The sequence below is a fragment of the Aegilops tauschii genome, chromosome 1 (assembly GCF_002575655.3).
Source record: "Aegilops tauschii subsp. strangulata cultivar AL8/78 chromosome 1, Aet v6.0, whole genome shotgun sequence".
Classification (NCBI taxonomy): Eukaryota; Viridiplantae; Streptophyta; class Magnoliopsida; order Poales; family Poaceae; genus Aegilops; species Aegilops tauschii.
In genome coordinates, this window is record NC_053035.3 from 477,277,525 (window position 1) to 477,301,274 (window position 23,750).

Consider the following 23,750-nt stretch of genomic DNA (forward strand, 5'->3'; position numbering starts at 1 on the left):
GAGGAAGACCGTGTGCCGGACTACAAAACGCATATTCTAGATGTTACCTTTGTAACGAGAAAAGGAACGGGATATGTTTAAAACACCTTTGTTCACTTACGATTCAGCCGGAGGCTTGTCCTTACGAAGGAACTGTGCGACAACGTCACCTTCCAAGCCTGAACCACCCGACAGGGGCGTCTTGCCTCGCTTAGGAGCCCTTACCTCCCAACTTTCAGAGGCGCCCTTTTCTTACCATAGGGAGAAAGGATGTCAGCTTCTCCTTCTCTTTTGTCATCGAAAGAGGGATCCTTAATCTCCCCGGACACAGTGTGTGGTTTACCTCCTGGAAGCCACCTTTGGCTCCCCCGCTCTCCTCCTTGTCCTCTTCCACCGGCGCCTGGTATGGCGCCGGGACCAGCATCCTTGTTAGCACGGGACTAGCTGAGTCTTCGGGAAGAGGAGCCGAACACCTGATTCGCTCCGCCTTCTTTATCCAGCCCTGGAAGAAGATGGTTTTCTCAGTATCTTATTATGAGATGCTTATCTAAGCTGTATTCGAGAGTCAAGTGCTTACCGAGGTATCCGAATGGTTGCAGTCAAGAACGACATCCTCTGTAGTATCCGACCACTGTTTTCATGCCCCGAAGAATAATTTCCACATTCCTTTGTGTGTTGTGCTGAAGAAGTGCTGAAGGGTTCGTGGTCCTTCCGGATTGAACTCCCACAGGAGAAGAGGCCGCCGCTGGTATGGTAGGACCCGGCGGACTAGCATTACTTGGATTATGTTGATAAGTCCGATGTCCTTCTCAATAAGGCTCCGGATGCGGCTCTGTAGAGTCTGCACTTCGTCGATTGATCCCCAGTCCAACCCCTTATTGATCCATGATGCGAGCTGAATTGGAGGGCAAGATCGGAACGCGGGTGTGGCCGCCCACTTGGTGCCGCGGGGTTCAGTGATGTAAAACCACTCCCGCTGCCATAAGTCGGAAGATTCCGTGAAGGATCCTTTTAGCCAAGAAGCATTGATGAGTTTGCTCACCGTAGCACCACCGTACTCCGCGTGTTTCCAATTGACTACCTTCGGCTTCACCTTAAAGGTCTTGAGCCACAAGCCGAAGTGTGCACTACTAGGAAAAGGGCTATAGATGGAATGGCCACTAATGGCGCACCAGACATGTGGTGCGCCATTGCTATATAGCAATGGCGCACCATGTGCTGGTGCGCCATTAGTGTGAAAGACACTAATGGCGCCACACTAATGGCGCACCAGACACACGGTGCGCCATGAGTAACAAAATATTTTTTATTATTTTTCCAAACATACTAATGGCGCACCAGGGCACAGTGCGCCATTACTAGTTCTAACTAGTAATGGCGCACCAGCCACATAGTGCGCCACTACTATATTTTTTATTTTTTATTTTTCTGCAAAACTACTAATGGCGCACCAGAGAACAGTGCGCCATTACTAGTTTAAACTAGTAATGGCGCACTGTTCCCTGGTGCGCCATTAGTTTTTTTTTTGCAAAACTACTAATGGCGCACCACCAGCAGGTGCGCCATTAGTAACCAGGGTTACTAATGGCGCATTAGGTGGTGGTGCGCCATTAGTAACCTGGGACGAGCTAGATATTTTGGACAGCCACACCTACCCACTCACTTTCCCCACTTCATTCTCTCCTCCTCCTCCTCCAAGCTTGTCTCGGCTGCCTCCTCCTCCTCACCTCATTTGCACCATAAATTCATCCAAAATTAAGTGGTTAAATTACCTTTTTTGATAGGTAAGTAAGGGGGAAGCTATCTTTATGTTGTTCTCCCTCTCGAACAACGTGCACATGCACTTTTTATGGCCTAGCTAGATCTATGTATGTTAGTGGTGTTGCATATGTTTGTGGTGTTGCATATATGTTTGTGTTTGCAGGTACCGGTATTTGAAATGCGATAGTTGCCAATATTTTGCCGGAATGTTGATTCATTTCCGTTTCGGCGAGAATTTTGGCACTATGCATTCTTTTTGGTCCTATTTTTAGGGAAAGTCATGCCAAATTTTTTCTTGGTTCTAAAATATCGTTTTGCTCTACCCCGCAGGCGACCATGGTCCGCACGATGACCGAAGGCATCGTGAATAGGTTTTTGAGCTCCGCGAAGGCCGAGATGCTTGAAAAGAACGAGACAGAGATAAGATGTCCGTGTCGAAGATGCAAGCTGAAGAGCCTTATTGCGGACCCGGATTCCGGGCAGGTGCGGGACCACCTGCTCTTGCGTGGTTTCATGGATGGCTAGCGGTGGCAAGGTGATGAAGATGACTATGAAGTCGTCCATGGGGGTCGGGCAAGAAATGAGGATGGGCAGCAAGACAACCACCGCGGCTCGGGCGGGCGAGAAGACGAAGAATCTCCAGGACATGATCACGACGGTGATGCTGTACACAGTCATCATGTAGAAGATACCGGACATGATGATGAGGAAGATGCGGGAGCAGACGAAGGGCATGATCATGAAGATGAAGATGCCGGCGGAGCAGACGACGATGGACCATCGATGGGCTGGGTGCAGGACCCTCATATTCAAGAGCTGCTTCTCAAGCAGACGGATAACGCAAGAGCTGCCGCCCGAGAGAAAGCCAAGCTGGATCAACTGGAGATAGACGCGGTTACTCCATTGTATGAAGGATGCAGGCCCGAGGATACCCGCCTGAAAGTAACGCTCATGGCTCTGGAAATGAAGGTAAAACACAAAATGACCGACGCATGCTTCGACGAGAACATATCATTCTGGCACGAACGTCTTCCTAAGGGGAACAAGTGCACGACCAGTTTCGAGGAGGCGAAGAAAATCGTGTGTCCTCTGGATTTACCGCACGTGAAATACCATGTGTGCATGAACAATTGCATCATTTATCGGGACGAGCACGCGGAGTCTACCATATGTCTGGTGTGCGGCGTCACTCGATACAAGAAGAGGAAGAAAGCTCCTCGAAAAGTGGTGTGGTACTTTCCGATCACTCCTCGTCTGCAGCGATATTTCGCGGACCCTAAGGTAGCAAAGCTCCTGCGTTGGCACGCGGATAGGGAGGAGAAGAAGCGAGAAGATGACGCAAATGATCCGGAGATAAATAAAAAAGACAAGATGCTGAGTCACCCTAAGGATGCGAGCCAGTGGCAAGCGTTGAACTTCGAACACCTAGAATTTGGTAACGATCCAAGGAACATCGTGCTGGGCGCGAGCACCGATGGAGTCAATCCGTTTGGCAGCCAGAGAAGCACACATAGCACCTGGCCTATGTTTGTGTGGATGTACAACCTTCCCCCCTGGTTGTGCATGAAGAGGAAGTACATTCACATGAGTATGCTAATTGAAGGGCCGAAACAACCAGGGAACAACATCAATCTGTATCTGGGGCTGCTGAAAGAGGAGCTAGACACGTTGTGGAAAACGCCAGCCAATACGTGGGACGCTCCAGAGGAAGAATATTTCCCTATGAGAGCCGCACTGCTCACGACGGTGCACGACTATCTCGGTTACGGATATCTCGCGGGGCAGGTGGTCCACGGATTTTCTGGATGCGTCAGGTGCATGGATGACACAACGTATCGCCAGCTAGATAGAGATCCCGGGTCTTCGAAAACCGTGTTCATGGGACATCGAAGGTGGCTTCGCGACGATGACCCGTGGAGGGAACGCAAGGATCTGTTCGATGGTGAAACCGAACCCCGAAGACGCCCGCGTACGAGGAGCGGCGAGGAAATAGACGAGCTGTTGAAAAATTGGAAAGATTGCCCACTGCCGGGAAAGAAGCAAAAGGCGCCAGAGCCGGGAAAGAAGCGAAAGGCGCCAGAGCCACTGCTGAAGGTATGGAAAACGAGGTCTGTTTTCTGGGACTTGCCGTACTAGAAGATCCACCGTGTGCCTCACAGCCTTGATGTCATGCATATCACGAAGAACGTGTGCGAGAGTCTGCTTGGTACCCTGCTCAACATGCCAGAGAGGACCAAAGATGGGCCGAAAGCAAGGGCAGACTTGAAATCAATGGGCATATGGGAGGAGCTTCACGCTAATGATGATGATGATGATGATGAGGCGAAGCAGGACACGGAAAGTCGTCGCAAAGGCAAAAAGGCCAAGAAAACCGGAAATGACTTCCCTCCCGCATGCTTCACTCTAAGTCAGGAGGAGATCGATCAGTTTTTCACCTGCCTCGTAGGAGTAAAACTTCCTTACGGTTACGCGGGGAAGATAAGCAGATACCTAGACTCAGCGAAGCAGAAGTTCAGCGGGATGAAGTCTCACGACTGTCACGTGCTGATGACGTAGATACTTCAGTTGCAATCCGTGGGATCATGGACGCGCACGTCTGTGAAACGCTATTTGGCCTATGCAACTTTTTTGACGTCATCTCTCGGAAGTCGGTTGGCGTGAGGCAACTCAGAAGGCTACAGGAAGAGATCGTGGTGATACTATGTGAGCTTGAGATGTACTTCCCGCCCGCATTCTTCGACGTTATGGTGCATCTGCTGGTCCATATCGTGGAGGATATCATCCAACTCGGGCCGACGTTCCTGCATAGCATGATGCCGTTCGAAAGGATGAATGGTGTCATCAAAGGATACGTTCGCAACATGTCACGTCCAGAGGGAAGCATAGCTAGGGGCTTTCTGACCGAAGAGTGCATCTCCTACTGCACGAATTATCTAGGCATCGAGAACCCCGTTGGTCTGCCCGTCAACAGGCACCTCGGCAGGCTCGCTGGATGGGGTCACCGTGAGGGTCGCCGCGAAATGCATGTCGACTTCGATGGTCGACTCGCCGACTTTGAAAGAGCAAACCTAGTCACGCTACAACACATAGACGTGGTCGATTCTTGGGTGGTAGAGCACAAAACGTTTATTGAGAAGACGTACAATGACCGAGGCCAACAAAGGACGGACGGAGATATAATCAAAGAGCACAACTCATGTTTCACGCGTTGGTTCAAGCAGAAGCTTCTGTCGTACCCTTTACATGAGGATTCTTCCGCGGAAGAACAACTCATATTCGCCTTGTCAAGAGAAGAACTCCATTTACGAAAAATAAGGGCAAGAAGATTGTGAACAGATAGCTAGCTAAGATCGATTGTATTTAAATTGTAGCCTTCATTTCTCGATTGTATTTCATGGGCACTTTTTGAACTCATGAATATTTTTAAATTTCATGGACACTCGATCTCGATCCCCCTCCATCTCGATCGCTATCCCACCTCGCCAGATCCGGTCCCCCTCGCCGCCGAGCACCCCCCGCACCCTCTACCCCGCTCCACCGGCCGCCGACGCCGACTCCCCGCACCCTCCCCCGCTCCACTGCCGCCGACGACCCCCCGCACCCTCCCCGGCCCGCTCCACCGTCACAAATGAATGCAACTAAAATTGCAAAAAAACAAATTTGATTATATTTTCAAATAATAAATTTGATGATTTTTTTCATATTCATAAATATTATTACTATTTTTATAAAAAATTATTACTGTTTCATATTCATATTCATTTTCTAAAAAATTATTACATGCAACAAAAAATAATAATAATAAAAGTTTACTAATGGCGCACCTCTGGCTGGTGCGCCATTGCTATATAAAAAAAAGTTTACTAATGGCGCACCGATCATGGGTGCGCCATTGCTATATAAAAAAACATTCTAATGGCGCACCGCTTCGTGGTGCGCCATTAGTAAGTTTCCCCCCTATAGCTAATTCCTCCCTCTCCCTCGCCAGTTCCCCTTCGTCCCTCTCCCTCGCCAAGATCCACCCACGCGCTGCCCCGACCCACGACGCCGCCGCCCCGACCCCCGCCGGACTCCACCCCCGCCGCCCCCCACCACTGCAGCTCCCCCGCGCCGCCGCCCCCGCGCCCCGCCGCTCCTTCGCCGCCCCGCCCCAGCACGTACGTCCCCTCACTCCCTTCCCCCATCCCCCGACCCACTGCGCCGCCTCCTCGACGCGCCGCTGCCCGCAGCCTCCTCGACGTCGGTGTTCTCCTACGGCAGCCTGCCGTTCTCCCACAGGTGATTCCTCCCCTCTCCTCCCCTCCCCCCTTCCCCCTAGGTTTTCTTGCCTCCTCCCACCATGGCTACCTCCGGCGATCACGACGCTGCACCAACGCCGACCTAGTTCCCGGGCTCCGCCGCCCCCACCCACCCCCTCCCTCGCCTTCGCCGCACCCACCCACCCCCTCCCTCACCTTCGCTTCCCCTCGCCCTCTCCCCCAGAGCCCAGAAAGCCTCGCCGTGGTCGCCCCGTCTCCTCCCACCTGCCGCCAGACCGCAACCGCCGCCGCAGCCATCTAAGGTTTTCTGCTTGATTTTAGTTATCAGCATACTTGTAGTTAGGGATCCCCTCCTATTATTTTTTTGATGAGATGCTTAAGGCAGCTAGTGGGTTCTGTTGTTATCAATCTTAAGGCAGCTAGTTTCTGTAAATCTAGTCTGAAACTAGTAGAGCTCTTGGTGATTTGCAAATTCAGTTAAAATAAAAATTTGGTACATGACTACTGATCATGTATGAAAGATGTTGCTACTGGATGAGCACAAGAACTACTCAATAGATTTTGGTTCTTATATTGCTTGTTTTTATTTGATGATTCTTAAATTGTTTTCTGAAGATTGCTGAAGAGCACAACTTTCTGATCTTTGAAGACTGCAAATTCACTGACATTGGGAACACAGTAACTACGCAATAGGAAGGGTGAGAGCAGAGTAAAAATAAACCACCTATTAAGTTTGTTTATTTTATATTTACTGGCATAAGATAACTAGGGCTTGATGTATGGAGGCTTGTCTACTTGCTGCTAATACAACATAATATTTGATATGAGCAGGGTGAACAACCTTCAGGTCCCGGGAATCTACTCAAGGCTGCAGACACTTCTTGTCTCACTTCTTTTATCATCGGTAAAATATTCATATTAAGGAGTTTCTATAAGTTCATTGTTCTTACCTGCAAATTTAAAATGAAAGCACAATCAATCCATATTAAAGACTTTAGGTTGGTTTTGTTTTGAAGGTTCTTACTAGGGTTCTTCTTGGCTGCAATTCCCTGGTATATTGGTGCTTTTCTTCTATTCTTTGTTGCTTTGGATCACCTGGAGAAGCCTGGATTGATTGCCTGCACAGTTGCTGTAAGTACTCCATTTTCTAAAGCTTATCACATAGTACTAGCATTTTCTTCCGGTGCAAAAGAAAAGGGCTGTTGTTTGTCTTTTGTATAAAATGAACTGAAAACACTTAGATACTTATTAATGTTTCCTTACACGAATACTTCCTGTAAAGTTGATTTTATAAAGATGTGTGATCTTTGTTTCTGAGACTGAAAGTGCTTCTATCTCAAAAAAAGAAGAAGCAAAAAATTAAAAGTGCTCATTCTAGTGGCAAGCACAGCTCCTGTCACTTGTGACCATTGCTGCTGGGAGCTTGATGGCATCTTGCCGCACGCCCTTCCCTTTTAATGCAGCTCCTTAGAGATCTACACCACCTTGTATACTATTCAGAGAAATGTATAACACTTATGTACCCAAATTGTATTTGTTTTCTGTGTACCCAAATATGTACCACCTTGTATACACCACCTTGTATAGAGGTACCCAAATTGTATAGAGGTACCCAAATATGTACCCAAATTTTTTGATGGTTTTTGTTTTCTGTGTTACTGACAAAAATGCATTTTCTGAATTTTTGCTGTCAAAAACTGTATGTGCAATCTCCAGAACAATTATGCTTATGCTGAGAACTTCATGTATGTGAAAACTGCCATAGGTGCTGTGTTGTGTGATTCTTCATGCTTATGTGAAAACTGTATGTGCAATCTCCAAATGTGAAAAACTGTATGTGCTGTCATAGGTGCTGTGCTGTCAAAAACTTTATGTGCAATCTCCAGAACAATTATGCTTATGTGAAAACTGTATGTGCAATCTCCAAATGTATCATCATAATGTAGGTGCTGTGTTGTGTGATTCTTCATGCTGAGAACTTCAGCTTTTTCAACTTGCTGGACTATATGTTCATTGGTACTACTTGTGATGCTGCTGCTGTACTACCTGGACTTGTGATGTTGCTGCTGTGATGCTGCTACTGCTGCTGCTGTATCATCATAATCTAGGACTTGTGATGCTGCTGCTGTACCCCGAGAGGCCCTTGAGTTTGCCGGAATGTCAATTAACTTCCATTCCGGCAAATTCGGGTACTCCATATATCCTATTTTCAGCAAAGGTCATGCTGAAATTTTCCGTGAATTTTAGCATGACTTTGCTAAAAATAGGACATATGGGGTACTTGCGACTAATGCATGGGCCGGGGTATCTTAGTACTTAATTAAGTAGGATCAACTGCCCCTTTATTCTTGCTGCATTAAACCATAGGTGGCAATAGAGCCAAGTGATTAGGCCCAACTTAGAATTCTCCTTCCCAGCTTAGCTTTTAGGGTGCCTCGGTGTCGATGAGAACCTAAATGATGTACGCTTAGGCTTTTAGGGTGCCTCGGCGTCGACAAACCCTAAATGATAAAAGCTTAGCTTTTAGGATGCCTCGGTGTCGACAAACCCTAAATGATGAGACCATGATCTTGTTCCTTGACAATAACCAACTTTTTGACCAAACTTTTTTCCTATTTAGAGCGAAACATGGCCCACAACGATGAGGCCGGCGGTTCGGGCGGCAAGCAATTCTGGGAGCTGTCCCAGGAGATGGAGGAAGAACCTCACCACTATGAGGACGCCGCCGCGGAAGACACCGATCCTGACTACACAACCCCTAGTGGCGTCGGGGATGACACCACTGATGGTGCCGCCGAGGATGCCACCGCTGATGATGGCGGCGCACGCACAGATGGCAGCCAACCGAAGAGGCAACGGAAGGACCGGCGCCCGAACGTGCTCGGCACCGTCAAGGAGGAATTTACTGAAGTGAACTCCGACGGGCATCCAACGGCGCCCAAACATGTAGTCAAGGGGTACTCGGTTCAGCTCGGGTGCATTCTCCGGAGCACCGTCTCGATCAACACCGAGAACCTAAGGCATAAGGACCGAGGGAATTTGCGCAGCCTCCTCTTCACGAAGCTGCACGAACGATACAAGTTCCCCGCTGAGTTTGCAAACGCATGCCTCTCAGGGAATAAAGTGAACAGTGCCGCCCTCACGAGGATGAGCACGGCCCTGTCTACATGGAGAAGCATGGTGAAGGCAATGATTGAAAAAGGTGATAGTTATGAGAAGATCAAGGCGAAATATCCTTTGATGAGCGAAGATGACTACAAGGAGTTCAAGATCAAGTGCGAGAGCAGCGCAACCTCCGAATCAAGTCAGTGGGGGAAGAAATGAGGGAGTTGAACTTAGGGGTCCACCAACTCGGTCCCGGCGGTTACAGAGTGGCGGAGCCTATATGGGACAAGGAGGACGCGGAGCGTGCCGAGCAAGGCCTACCGCCCCGCTTCGAGAAATTACGTGACAAGCAGACCAGGAACTTTGTCAGGGCCCGGTACAAGGAGGACCCGGTAACAAAGGAGCTTACCACGGATCCGAAGACCAGGGCGCTTGAGCTTGTTCTGGTAAGGAATACACCCCCGCGTAATTAGCTCCATATGGTTGCATTCTAATTAATGAAGCCAAATTTCTAAATGGTTCACATTCCTTCCGCAGGAGGCTGAAAGCAGTAGCGCGGGGTCGTCTCAGAGCTCCCCTTTTGACACCCCTTTAAATAGGGCGTTGAACGTAGTGAAAAACAAGGATAAGCTCAGTAAGCCGTCGTCAGCTGGTCGTGTGGCCGGCAAAGGCTTGTCCACAAAATGGTCGTCATACTATACCGCTGGTGGGCGAAAGGAGAAAAAGACCAGCTCGGAAAGCCAGTCACGCGAGGTTCAAGAACTCAAGGCACAAGTGGCGCGGATTCCGGAGATTGTCCAAGAGCAAGTGCAATAAAAACTGGGAACGACGCTCACCGCCATTGTGCCTACCTTGATTCAGGGGCTGACGACGTGGATTGCGGGCGGCCAACAGGGGCCTCCCCCGGTTCCCAGCTTCACGGCCAGCAACTCACACAACGCGCAGGCGGCGCCATTGGTGTCTCCGGCAGAGGCGGTATTCGTGTCTCCGGCGCCGGCACGGGCATTGGAGCTTAATGCACCCGGGTGTACGCCGGCCGGCACCTCGCCAGCAAGCGGCCCCTCCGTCAGTTGCACGCGCACGCCCGGCGTTGGCGGTGCCTCGACATTAGCCGAGCTCGACGGCATCACGGTAACTAAGCCTCTCGGCCGATGACTTCATCTCCTTGCCTTTGACTGGGCATCCCTGACGCCCTACATGTTTTCGCAGGGCGCCACCGATGTTCCTTGCACTCTCCTGCACTTCGTGGGCGGCGAGTTGGTCGATGTCGCCAAGGGCAGAATCGTTCAACCGGGCAACCGCGTGTTCCACGGTAATCTGATGCCACCCACCTTGTATAGGGTTGAACTGGTTCGGGTGCTGCCAGGCTGCGACGAGTTGTTACCTCCGATTCGACCCGCTGGGGCCGACGAAGATGATGTGATGACCCTCAGCGCCTGTGTAAGCTGGCCCCTGCTTTGGCCGAAGAGCCAGATTCGTTTGGGGGCGGGGGACACCACCCCACAGACAAGACCGCCAGTCGTGCCAGCGCCAAGCCATGGCAAGAATGCCGCAACGCTACCGGACATGCCGGACATCCCTATGGCACAGGATCCGGACATGCATATGGCATAGGATCCGGACGACGACGACAACGACGGCGGTACATTTTCCAACGTTGATAAGTACTTTGCCGAACATGGGTACGGTGACGAGTTCTGCGGGCCTCCTTCTCAAGAACCCAACCCTGAAAAAGACGACCGCGATCTAGCTGGTACGGCGGAGAAACCCAATTGCAACAGGCGTCGTCTGGCGTTTAGTTCTCAGGAGACGCCTCCAGCTGCCGCCTTCACCGAGCCTCAGATAGTTGAGGTGCCAAATATTATCAGCCCCAACACGCTCAAGAAGGCGGTCTGTGAGCAAAACTCGATCCCATTACAGCAGATCAAGAAGAAGGGATGGAAACGAAAGACTAACAAGGGCGCCAGTGCGAGCCAGCCGGCACCGAGTACGATCCGTGCTCAGGACGGGCCACCTTCACCTAAGGATATCTCGAGGAGGGTGCATGTGGCGGGTAGGCCGATGCTACCGACAAATATGCTCAATGCTGCAACCTATGCTATGCGGAGTCTCCATGACAGTGTTCTTTCTTTGGAGAAGCGGCGTCTCAGAGAGAATGATGTGGCATACCCGGTTTTCGTGGCCAAGGTGCCAGAGGGCAAGGGCTTTGTGGATAGCGCCATCGGGGGTACGATCGTCCTGCGGTTTGATGACATCTTTGCTATGCTTAACCTTCATCCGCTGCACTACACTTTTGTTCGGCTGTTTTTGCTGAGTATGGAGATGCGGATCATTAGAGACAAGACCCCGGACATTGTGATAGTCGACCCCTTCTACATGTGTGCCAAGATCTTGGGCAACGCTGGGGACCGGCAAGTCGCGAGTTCACACCTCGAAGGCGTCATTCTGGCAAACCCAGATAAGGATAACTTCCTCGTGCCTTACTTTCCGAGTAAGTCATCTCCTAACCGCCCCGTAACATATGATTTCTTAGATTTCGATCATTCTTTTTTTTCTAACATTCTGTGTTCTGTGCAGTGACACACATTGCACACTCATCCTCTTAAGCCCGAAATATTCCATGGCCACGTATTTCGACCCGGACCGTGACTCCAAGATAGACTACACAAATATCAAGAAAGTTCTTGATGATGCTCTCCCCGGCTACGCCGCATCTGGAGGCACCTTTAAAAGGCCATCTCGTAGGTACGGCAGGCACGTGTTCACCCACAATACGACGTTCCCCTGCGTCAAGCAGCCGCCTGGCGGTCAGAAGGATGCCTACTACGCCCTCCATCACATGCGGGCGATCGTACGAGACCATAATCACCTTCTGCTACCAAATAATCTCAAAGATTGGGCCGCAAGCTTGGCGGCAATCCAGGACGCGGACATCCGACAAGAATTCTTTCGCATCCAGTCGGAGTTTGCAGAAATCATCCATCAAGATGTCCTTCGTACCTCGGGGCAGTTCTACCTCAAATTTCAACCGTCCAACAGTGAGATAGACACAACGCTACAAATGCAGGCTGACAACGCCCGCGACTTCATGACCATCACGACAGACGGCGGCTTCATCCACGCTCCGGTCCCATGAGTCGAGTCGAAAGTAGTGATGCTATGTGTAGTTCTGAAACATTGATTAGCTCATGTTGTAATTAAACTTTAATGAACTTGTATGTCTCTTTGGTTTGGACAGTCGTTCAACTTAGATGTAATCGATGCTATTTATTAGTAGGACCATGAATCGTGCTATTAATGTCTTGCTTTTCTCGTCCGATCCTTTTGTTGCATACTTATATATTGCTTATGTATTGTCTGTTGTTTGGCTAGTGCATAGAGATGCCGTCGTATGTCGTGTACAAGGGTAAGGTTCCCGGAGTCTACGACGACTGGGAGGAGTGTCGGAGACAGGTTCACCGTTTCAGCGGTAACAGTTACAAAGGGTACACCACTAGGGCGGAGGCAGAATCTAGATACGCGCGCTATCTAGCGGGAGAGAGGAGGGAGCGTTGGAGGAACCGGATGAAGACCAGTTTCATCGCGATGATGCTCATCGTGATGACGCAGCTCTCTTCTATGTGATGGTAGTTTAGATGATCGATATCGACTTGTAATGTTCTATCTTTGTTCGGTCTTTTGAATTCGGAGACTAATATGATGAATTGTATTCGGAGACTAATCTTCTACTGTATTCGATGAATCTGCTGTTGCTGTGTGGTGCTGCTTATATTCTGTCCAATAATATATTTTGTAATCTGTGCAAAAATCAGAAAAGAAAAAAATAATCCCTAATATACATACTAATGGCGCATCACACCAACGTGCGCCATTAGTATGCCAAAGGATACTAATGGCGCATCACACCGCAGTGCGCCATTAGTATGCCAAAGGATACTAATGGCGCATCACCCCGCAGTGCGCCATTAGTATGCCAAAGGATACTAATGGCGCATCACCCCGCAGTGCGCCATTAGTATGGCAAAGCACATGGGTATATGTGGCCCCCTGGGAGGCATACTAATGGCGCACCGTGGCCTATACTAATGGCGCACTGCCTGGTGCGCCATTAGTATACCAGACACTAATGGCGCACCAGTGGTGCGCCATTAGTAAAAAATACTAGTGGCGTGGTACTAGTGGCACACCAGTAGTGCGCCATTAGTAGGCAAAACTGGTGCGCCACTAGTAGGCCTTTTCCTAGTAGTGGTGGGGGAATACGGAGGAAGGCTTCGCATATGATAATGAACGCCGAGACGTGAAGAAGGGAGTCCGGAGCTAGATCGTGAAAATCTAGCTCGTAATAGAACATGAGCCCTCGAACGAAGGGGTGGAGAGCAAACCCTAGCCCTCGGAGGAAGTGGGAGATGAATACGACCCTCTCGCTGGATCTAGGAGTAGGGATAACCTGCCCTTGAGCAAGAAGCCTGTGGGAGATTTCTGCGGTCAGGTATCTTGCCGCCCGGAGCTTTGTAATATCCTCCTCTGTGATAGAGGAAGCCATCCACCGACCTTGAGAGCTGGTTCTGGACATGAATGGGAAGCTCGAAACAATTAGATTGAACCTTGGGTGCTGGAGCTCGAGGCTGGAGAAGGGTTGGCGTGAAGAAGCAAGACGAGACTTAGTCCCTTTATAAAGGCAATGGATACCGAACGCCTCCTCCTAAGCCTTAAAACCTGCCTATTCTTAAGGAATCATGCCAACAGGACGGTTGGGATACCCACGCCCGTATTGATGAGGATCCCGCAATAAAGGGACACGATCTCTGCTTCGACAAGACGTGCCAATGAAACCGCGTCTCGGAACGTGGAGCGACGGGCGAAAAAACGGTTCGAAATAATGACCGGGTGATGACGTGGTGTCACATTACCAAAAGTTGTTAGCGGGTTGGACTCGTGAAATATTATACTCTCTGCGGTTGTGTGTGGAATTTGTTTTGCAGAGGCGGACACGTTCGTTGCGTCCGAAGACTGTGTTGCAGTATTCGGACAAGGAACCCGCCTTGCAATGCCAAAGACAGTTTGCGCGCCGGACACCTCGTCATTGAAGCCTGGTTCAGGGGCTACTGAGGGAGTCCTGGATTAGGGGGTCCTCGGGCATCCGGACTATGGTACGTGGGCCGGACTGATGGGCTGTAAAGATATAAGACCGAAGACTATCTCCCGTGTCCGGATGGGACTCTCCTTGGCGTGGAAGGCAAGCTTGGCGTCCTGATATGAAGATTCCTTTCTCTGTAACCGACTTTGTACAACCCTAGTCCCCTCCGGTGTCTATATAAACCAGAGGGCTTAGTCCGTAGAGGCAAGAATCATAATCATAGTCATATAGGCTAGACTTATAGGGTTTTAGCCATTACGATCTCGAGGTGGATCAACTCTTGTAATACTCATATTCATCAAGATCAATCAAGCAAGAAGTAGGGTATTACCTCCATAGAGAGGGCCCAAACCTGGGTAAACATCGTTTCCCCCGTCTCCTGTTACCATCGACCTTAGACGCACAGTTCGGGACCCCCTACCCGAGATCCGCCGGTTTTGACACCGGCACTACCCCAAACACTTGGCGGATAAGGAGGATAGCAAAGTGAACAAAGGTATATGTGATATAAATGTTATTAATATGTACTTTATTAGTGTTCATAGTAACCCCTAGGTATTTGATACCGGTTCAGTTGCTATGATTAGTAACTCAAAACAGGGGTTGCAGAATGAACAGAGGCTAGTTATGGGCGAAGTGACGATGTGTGTTGGAAGTGATTCCAAGGTTGATAAGGTCACCATCGCACACTCCCTCTACCTTCGGGATTAGTGTTGAACCTAAATAAATGTTATTTGGTGTTTGTGTTGAGCATGAATATGATTAGATCATGTTTATTGCAATACGGTTATTCATTTAAGTCAGAGAATAATTGTTATTCTATTTACATGAATAAAACCTTCAATGGTCATACACCCAATGTTAATGGTTTATTGAATCTTGATCGTAGTGATACACATATTCATAATATTGATACCAAAAGATGCAAAGTTAGTAATGATAGTGCAACTTATTTGTGGCACTGCCGTTTATGTCATATTGGTGTAAAGCACATGAAGAAACTCCATGCTGATGCGTTTTGGAATCACTTGATTATGAATCACTTGATGCTTGCGAACCATGCCTCATGGGCAAGATGACTAAGACTCCGTTCTCCGGAACAATGGAGCGAGCAACTGACTTATTGGAAATAATACATACTGATGTATGCGGTCCGATGGGTGTTGAGGCTCGCAGCGGGTATCGTTATTTTCTGACCTTCACAGATGATTTATATGGGTATATCTACTTAATGAAACATAAGTCTGAAACATTTGAAAAGTTCAAATAATTTCAGAGTGAAGTGGAAAATCATCGTAACAAGAAAATAAAGTTTCTACGATCTGATCGTGGAGGTTAATATTTGAGTTATGAGTTTGGTCTTCATTTGAAACAATGTGGAATAGTTTCGCAACTCACGCCACCTGGAACACCACAGCATAATGGTGTGTCCGAACATCGTAACCGTACTTTATTAGATATGGTGCGATCTATGATGTCTCTTACCAATTTACCACTATTGTTTTGGGGTTATGCATTAGAGACAGCTATATTCACGTTAAATAGGGAACCATATAAATCCGTTGAGATGACACCGTATGAACTGTGGTTTGGCAAGAAACCTAAGTTGTCGTTTCTTAAAGTTTGGGGATGTGATGCTTATGTGAAAAATCTTCAACCTGATAAGCTCGAACCCAAATCGGATAAATGTGTCTTCACAGGATACCCAAAGGAGACTGTTGGGTACACCTTCTATCACAGATCCGAAGGCAAGACATTCGTTGCTAAGAATGGATCCTTTCTAGAGAAGGAGTTTCTCTCGAAAGAAGTGAGTGGGAGGAAAGTAGAATTTGATGAGGTAATTGAAAAGTAGTTCATCACAGAAATCAGTTCCAGTGATTCCTACACCAATTAGTGAGGAAGCTAATGATGATGATCATGAAACTTCAGATCAAGTTACTACCGAACCCGAAGGTCAACTAGAGTATGATCCGCACCAGAGTGGTACGGTAATCCTGTTCTGGAGGTCATGTTACTTGACCATGACGAACCTACGAACTATGAGGAAGCGATTATGAGCCCAGATTCCGTGAAATGGCTTGAGGCCATGAAATCTGAGATGGGATCCATGTATGAGAACAAAGTGTGGACTTTGGTTGACTTGCCCGATGATCGGCAAGCCATAGAGAATAAATGGATCTTCAAGAAGAAGACTGACGCTGGCGGAAATGTTACTATTTACAAAGCTCGACTTGTTGCGAAAGGTTTTTTGACAAGTTCAAGGAATTGACTACGATGAGACCTTCTCACCCGTAGCTTAAGTCTGTCCAAATCATGTTAGCAATTGCCGCATTTTATGAAATCTGGCAAATGGATGTCAAAACTGCATTCCTTAATGGATTTATTAAGGAAGAGTTGTATATGATGCAACCAGAAGGTTTTCTCAATCCTAAGGGTGCTAACAAAGTGTGCAAGCTCCAGCGAACCATCTATGACCTGGTGCAAGCATCTCGGAGTTGGAATATACGCTTTGATGAGTTGATCAAAGCATATAGTTTTATACAGACTTGCGGTGAAGCCAGTATTTACAAGAAAGTGAGTGGGAGCACTACAGCCTTTCTGATAAGTATATGTGAATGACATATTGTTGATCAAAAATGATGTAGAATTTTTTGGAAAGCATAAAGGAGTATTTGACAGGAGTTTTTCAAAGAAAGACCTCGGTAAAGCTACTTACAGATTGAGCATCAAGATCTATAAAGATAGATCAAGACGCTTGATAAGACTTTCGACGAGAACATACCTTGATAAGATTTTGATAGAGTTCAAAATAGGATCAGTCAAAGTTGTAAGGTATGAAGTTGAGTAAGACTCAAAACCCGACCACGGCAGAACATAGAGAGAGAATGAAAGTCATTCCCTATGCCTCAGTCATAGGTTCTATAAAGTATGCCATGATGTGTTGTGTACCTTGCCATGAGTTTGGAAAGGGGGTACAATAGTGATATAGGAGTGGATCACTGGACAGCGGTCAAAGTTATCCTTAGTTACCTAAGAGGACTAAGGAAATATTTCTCGGTTATGGAGGTGATAAAGAGTTCGTCGTAAAGAGTTACGTCAATGCAAGCTTTTTCACCGATCCGGATGACTCCTCCGGTCATAGCGTCGTAGTGCTTAGGCGAAGCCCTGCGCAGATCACATCACCAACACCGTCACCACGCCGTCGTGCTGACGGAACTCTCGCTCAACCCTCTACTGGATCAAAAGATCGAGGGACGTCATCAAGCTGAACGTGTGCTGAACACAGAGGTGTCGTACGTTCGGTACTTGGATCGGTTGGATCATGAAGATGTTTGATAACCCACAAGTATAGGGGATCAATTGTAGCCTCTTTTGATAAGTAAGAGTGTCGAACCCAACGAGGAGCTAAAGGTAGAACAAAATATTCGCTCAAGTTCTATCGACCACCGATACAACTCTACGCACGCTTAACGTTCGCTTTACCTAGAACAAGTATCAAACTAGAAGTACTTTGTAGATGTTGTTGAATAGGTTTGTAAGATAATAAAGAGCACGTAAATAAATTCTAAGGGTTGTTTAGATAAAGAAACAACTAAGTTAGTTTCAGTAGAGAGCTTTTTATCACGAGAAAGTTATTTGTCCCTAGACAATCGATAACTAGACCGGTAATCATTATTGCAATTTTATTTGAGGGAGAGGCATAAGCTTACATACTTCCTCTTCTTGGATCATATGCACTTATGATTGGAACTCTAGCAAGCATCCGCAACTACTAAAGATCATTAAGGTAAAACCCAACCATAGCATTATAAGGCATCAAGTCCTCTTTACTCCCATACGCAAACAACCTACTTACTCGGGTCTGTGCTTCTGTCACTCATGCTACCCACCAAAAGTAAATCATGAACATATTGCAAACCCTACAGCGGGGATCCTTCGCGCTTGCGTGACACGGAGAGCACCATAGGACAGCACCAATAATAAAACATGCAACTCAAACCAATCATGATCATCAATTAACCCATAGGACAAAATGGATCTACTCAAACATCATAGGATAGCCATACATCATTGGGAAATAATATATAGCATTGAGCACCATGTTTAAGTAGAGATTACAGCGGGTAAAAGAGGGGTTACACCACTGCATAGAGGGGGAGAGAGTTGGTGATGACGGCGGTGAAGTTGTTGGTGTAGATTGCAGTGACGATGATGGCCCCGGCGGTGTTCCGGCGCCACCGGGAGAGAGGGGGAGAGAGCCCCCTTCTTCTTCTTCTTCCTTGACCTTCCCCCTAGATGGGAGAAGGGTTTCCCCTCTGTTCCATGGCCTCCATGGTGGCGGAGGGGCGAGAGCCCCTCCGAGATTGGATCTATCTCTCTCTCTTTCTGTTTCCTTCTGTTTCTACGCTCCCTGATTCTGCCCTTTCACCGTTTCTTAAACTAGCAAAGTGGCCCGCTCGATGCGCGGGCTAGAATTTTAGAAAGTTCAATGGTAAGAGCATATTATTTGATTTGTCTTAAAAAACTGAAACAAAATGTGATGACATTTCAAATTTAATATTTTTGCGAACATAGTTTTCTCTTTGGCATGTTTTTTTATTGATATATAGATATATGTGTTATCCATTTATCATTTACATGCTAATTATTCATACCGTACTAACATTCTTTATTATCACATACATTATATTTGTGTTATTATTCATGCATTTTGTCATGTTGATTTCTTATTTTCCTTTATTAAATAATAATGTAATATTTTTCGTTGTTTTTGTGTAAGCATATGTATGTTTGCTATCGATGTGCCTAATTGTCATATTAATTGTAATTTAATGATTTTTTACTGTAAGTGTTTTTCAGTTTCGTATATAAAGTTAGAGTGTATTTAAGTATTATACATATCCATTAAAATTGTCGTCTTACATTTTTTTTATGTGCAGTAAGCAGAAGCAATGTTAGGTCGGCTAGATTCCGGTGTATATGTACAAAGGATGGCAACAACAAAGGAATGGCACAGGGGAGAGATCTATGGTATTACGGTGAAGACACCTGATCAGCCAGAGGAGAGGCTCGATCGATCTCACTTGTGGCCCCACCGCCCGGGCAAGCTGCCGCAAAACCATAGGGACGATGGCTGGCTGGCGCAGGGGATATGGAAGAGACATTGGTGTGTTGTTTTTATACTTGGTGCTACGACTTGTTTTGGGCATTTTTTCGATTGGGCATATTACGCAGTCTGGAGGTGGCGGTGGATAGGATTTTTTACATTGGTTGTTCAAGATTTAATATTAGACATTATCTGTAGAAATTAAAGGTTACATGTTGGGATTTTTTAAAGTATTTTTCTTTCTTTTGGGCCCTTAATGTTCTCTTAATATATATATATATATCATATTCACACATACAAAAGATTAAGTAGATTATTGCTTGAGGTTTAATGGGAGCATACATATGTTGGGTGCACTAAAAGGTTTGAAGATTAATTTAGACGATCCACAACATACCCGGGGTATGGATCATCACTACTTCTGATCGGAGAAAGTATGTAAGAATTATTTCTCAAACTTGCTTGGCGCGTAGATGATACTAACCTAAATATATGCATAGATGATTGATCCATCCGACCATGGATGTAACATGACATATGTGTCCTAGAATATATAATGGGATAGAGTCAAAGACAGAATATTCCCATTATATTTCAATGATGTATAAATTTACCAATTAGATCTTCGTTTGGCCGCTTCGCTGCACATTGGTGGAAGAGACACTCGAGCGCTCGATAGGAAATATATTCAGAGGAACTATAGCGTAACAACATGACCATCGGACTTTATCAAGTTACTGCAATTTTTTTTATGTGTCCATATATCTAAGTAAGAATGCATGTAGCAAATAGAGGGGCATTAGTCCAAAATAGGGCAGCACACTGTCTGGCCATTTATGCTCGTACGGCCTGTATCACCACTTGTTGGTTGCAACATGGAGTTTTATTTCTAATCTTCTACTGGCCGATTGTAAACTTATGGACATTAAATAAATCTCCCTATTTACAAAAAAAAATAGTCCACGTTCCTGTCTAGCGGCAGTGCATGTGCTATATTATTTCTTTATGCATCCATATAAGCCTGTATGCATGTACGCATATAGAAAGCAGTATGCCCACGTCATGCATGCATGTAGATTTGTTCTTTTTAAGATAAATCCTTTGCATGCACGTCACCATGTAGGGTTTTTTTCCTGAAGAAAGTCCTACTCCTATGCATGCACGTAAATCTCAGAACTGCACGTAATTCTTATTTTAGGATAGAGCCGCACGTAGATGCTAAGGATAGCTGCAGTTTTTTTTTCTTTTTGAGATAAAGCACTCTTAGATCTAATCCCTTAATTCCGTCTTTTAAGTTATGGGTCTACTAAATCAACGACCAGATGTTTCTAATTATTGTGATAATTTCTAGCTTATTTATCTTTCGTCTTGGGCATATTATGCAGTCTGAATGTGACGGTGGATAGGATTTTTGACATTGGTTGTTCAAGATTTATTAATGGAAATTATCTTTAGAAATTAACGGTTAGATGTTCGGATTTTTAAAAGTATTTTTCTTTTTTTGGGCCCTTAATGTTCTCTTAATATATCGTATTCACACATACAAAAGATTAAGTTGATCATGCTTGAGGTTTAATGGGAGCATACATATGTTGGATGCACTAAAAGGTTTGCAGATTTAGACGATCCACAAAATACCCAGGGTATGAATCATCGCTACTTCTGATCGGAGAAAGTATGTAAGAATTATTTCTAAACTTGCTTGGCGCATAGATGATACTAACATAAATATATGCATGGATGATTGATCTATCCGTCCATGGATGTAACATGACATGTGTGGCCTAGAATACATAATGGGTAAGAGTTAAAGACGGAATATTCCCATTATGCTGCAATGGTGGATAAATGTATCAATTAGATATTCGTTTGGCCGCTTCGCTCCACATTGGTGGAATAGATGCTGGAGCGCTCGATAGGAAATATATTCGGAGGAACTATAGCGTAACAACATGACCATCGGACTTGATCAAGTTACTGCAATTTTTTTTCATGTGTCCATATATGTAAGTAAAAATGCATGTAGCATATAGAGGGGCATTAGTCCAAAATAGGGTAGCACACTGTCTCGCCATTTATGCTCGTACGACCCGTAACACCGCTTGTTGGTTGCAACGTGGTCCGGATTTTATTTCTAATTTTGTAGTGGCAAATTGTAAACTTATGAATATTAAATAAATCTCCATATTTACCACACAAAAAATTAGTCCATGTTCGTGTCTAGCGGCAGTGCATGTACTATATTATTTCTTTATGCATCCATATAAGCATGTATGCATGTACGCATATACTCCCTCCTTTTCAAAATATAAGTCTTTCTAGAGATTTCAATACGTGACTGCATACGGAGCAAAATGAATGAATCTACACCCTAAAATATGTCTACATACATCCGTATGTTGTAGATCATTTGAAATGTCTAAAAAGACTTATATTTCGGAACGGAGGGAGTAGAAAGCAATATTCCCACGTCATGGATGCATGTAGATTTGTTCTTTTTAAGAGAAGTCAATTCCATGCACGTCACCATGTAGGTTTTATTTTTTTCCTGAAGAAGTCCTACTCCTATGAATGCACGTAAGGTAATGCTATATTTTTTATATCTCAGAACTGCACGTAATTCTTATTTTAGGATAGAGCCGCATGTACATGCTTTCTTAAGGATAGCTGCAGTTTTTTCTCTCTCTTTGAGATAAAGCACTCTTAGATCTAATCCATTAATTACGTCTGTTAAGTTATGGGTCTACTAAATCAACGACTAGATGTTTCTAATTATTATGGTAATTTCTAGCTTATTTATCTTTTGTTTCGTTAACCCGTCAACCACTTTTTATATATAATAGATTCCTGGAGATCCGTAACTCCGATTGGACTGAAATTTTGACACGATTTTTATCCGGATATTGGCTATCTTGCGGCGAAAAAAGGGCACCAACCGCCTTACGGAGTGGCCACGAGGACCCAGGGCGCGCCCTACCCCCTGGGGTGCGCCCCTCACCCTCGTGGGCCCCTCGGGCATCGTCTCGCATTGATTCCACTTCCCAAAATTCACATATATTCCAAAAAAATCTTCGTAAGTTTTTATCCCGTTTGGACTCCGTTTGATATGGATTTTCTGCGAAACAAAAAACATGCAACAAACAGGAACTGGCACTGGGCACTGATCAATATGTTAGTCCTAAAAATAGTATAAAAAGTTGCCACAAGTATGTAAAAGTTGTATAATATTTGCATGGAACAATAAAAAATTATAGATATGACGACGATGTATCAGCATCCCTAAGCTTAATTCCTGCTCGTCCTCAAGTAGGTAAAAGATAAAAAAGATTTTTTTTTTGATGTGGAATGCTACTTAGCATAATCTTGATCATGTAGTCTAATCATGACATGAATATTAAGACACGAGTGATTCAAAGAAATAGTCTATCATTTGACATTAAGACAGTAGTACTTCAAGCATACTAATAAAGCAATCGCGTCTTTTCAAAATAACGTGGCCAAAGAAAGTTATCCCTATAAAATCATATGGTCTGGCTATGCTCCATTTTCATCACACAAAATATTCAAATCATGCACAACCCCGATGACAAGCCAAACAATTGTTTCATACTTTTGATGTTCTCAAACCTTTTCAACTTTCACGCAATACATGAGCATGAGCCATGCATATAGCACTATAGGTGGAATAGAATATGATGATGGAGGTTGTGTGGAGAAGACAAAACAGGGAGAAAGTTTCACATCGACACGGCTAATCAACGGGCTATGGAGATGCCCATCAATTGATGTCAATGCGAGGAGTAGGGATTGCCATGCAACAGGTGCACTAGAGCTATAAGTGTATGAAAGCTCAAACTGAAACTAAGTGGGTGTGCATCCAACTTGCTTGCTCATGAAGACATAGGGCACTTGAGGAAGCCCATCGTTGGAATATACAAGCCAAGTTCTATAATGAAAATTCTCACTAGTATATGAAAGTGATAACTCAAGAGACTCTCTATATGAACAACATGGTGCTACTCTGAAGCACAAATGTGGTAAAAGGATATTAACATTGTCCCTTGTCTCTTTTCTCTCTTTTTTTCTCTTTTTGTGTAGGCTTCTTTGGCCTCTCTCTTTTTTTCGGGGGGGGGGGGGGGCTTCTTTGGCCACTTTTATTTTGATACATCACACTTTGGCCACTTTTTTTGGGGGGGGGACAATGTTCTAATAATGATGATCATCACACTTTTATTTACTTACGACTGAATATTACAACTCGATACTAGAACAAAGATATGACTATATGAATGCCTCCGGCGGTGTACCGGGATGTGCAATGATCTAGCGTAGCAATGAAATCATAAAACGGACAAGCCATGAAAACATCATGCTAACTATCTTACGATCATGCAAAGCAATA